Below are 1,410 nucleotides of genomic sequence, written 5' to 3'. Positions count from 1 at the left end.
GGGGTGAGATGGTATCTCATTGTGGTTTTAATTTGCGTTTCTCTAATGGCTAGTGATCGTGAGCATTTCCTCATGTGTTTGTTGGCCGCTTGAATGTCTTCTTTGGTGAAGTGTCTGTTCATTTCCTTTGCCCATTTTTAATAAGATTATTTGTCTTTTTGTTGCAGAGGTGTTGGATTTTCTTGTAGATTATGGAGATTAGACCTTTTTCTGACTTGTACTGTAACAATTTTTTTTCCCAGTCTGTAGGTTCTCTTTTTACTCTTCTCATGATGTAATTTGAAGAGCATAGGTGTTTGATTTTTAGAAAATCCCAGTTATCTAGCTTATCTTTTGGGGTTTGTGTGTTGATGGTTATGGTTTGTATCCTGTTTATGCCGTGTATTAGGACCTGTAACGTTGGTCCTGTTTTTTCTTCTATGAACTTTATAGTTTTGAGCTTTATATTTAGGTGTTTGATCCATTTTGAAGCAGTTTTTGTATATTGGGAGAGGTATGGGTCTTGTTTCATTTTTTGCGGACAGATATCCAGTTTTGCCAGCAGCATTTGTTAAAAAGACTGTCTTTTCCCCCATTTGATGTACTTTGGGCCCTTGTTGAAGATCAGGTAACCGTAGGTGGATGAATTTACATCTGGGTTCTCAATTCTGTTCCATTGGTGAATGTATCTGTCGTAGTACCAGTACCAGGCTGTTTTGACTACTGTAGCTGTATAGTAGGTTCTGAGGTCAGGTAGTGTGAATCCTCCAACTTTATTCTTCTTCAGTAGTGCTTTACTTATTCGGGGCTTCTTCCCTTTCCATATGAAGTTAATGATTAGTTTTTCCATCTCTTTGAAGAATGTTGTTGGTATTTGGATTGGGATTGCATTGTATTTGTAAATTGCTTTGGGTAGAATTGTCATTTTCACAATGTTGAGTCTGCCTACCCATGAGCATGGTATGTTTTTCCACTTATGTAGATTGCTTTGGGTTTCTTGCAGTAGTGTTTTGTATTTTTTTTATATCGGTCTTTTACATCCCTGGTCAGATTTATTCCTAATTATTTTACTTTATTAGGGGCTATTATAAATGGTATTGTTTTCCTGATTTCCTTTTCATCGTTCTCTTTATTGGTGTGTAGGAATCCAACTCTTTTTTGTATGTTTATCTTGTATCGTGTTATTCTGCTCAATCTTTCTATTAGTTCTACTAGATTTCTTGTGGAGTCTTTAGGGTTTTCTATGTATAGTATATCATCCGCAAACAGGGACAGTTTAACTTCTTCATTAACAGTTTGGATGCCCTTTGTTTCTTTTTCTTGCCTTATTGCTGTAGCTAGAACTTCCAGCACAATGTTAAATAGGAGTGGTGATAAAGGGCATCCTTGTCTTGTTCCTGTTCTCAAGGGGAATGTTTTCAGCCTCTCTCC

The 1,410-nt window shown here is 36.7% G+C and overlaps 1 pseudogene; it reads right to left on the bottom strand.

Annotated features, from left to right (window-relative positions):
* The window catches only part of LOC101340837 (putative adhesion G protein-coupled receptor E4P), a 145,146-nt pseudogene that overhangs the window by 16,471 nt on the left and 127,265 nt on the right, over positions 1–1,410 (bottom strand).

The sequence above is a fragment of the Trichechus manatus genome, unplaced genomic scaffold, assembly GCF_000243295.1.
Source record: "Trichechus manatus latirostris isolate Lorelei unplaced genomic scaffold, TriManLat1.0 scaffold00077, whole genome shotgun sequence".
Classification (NCBI taxonomy): Eukaryota; Metazoa; Chordata; class Mammalia; order Sirenia; family Trichechidae; genus Trichechus; species Trichechus manatus.
This window is presented reverse-complemented; position numbering and strand designations above follow the sequence as displayed.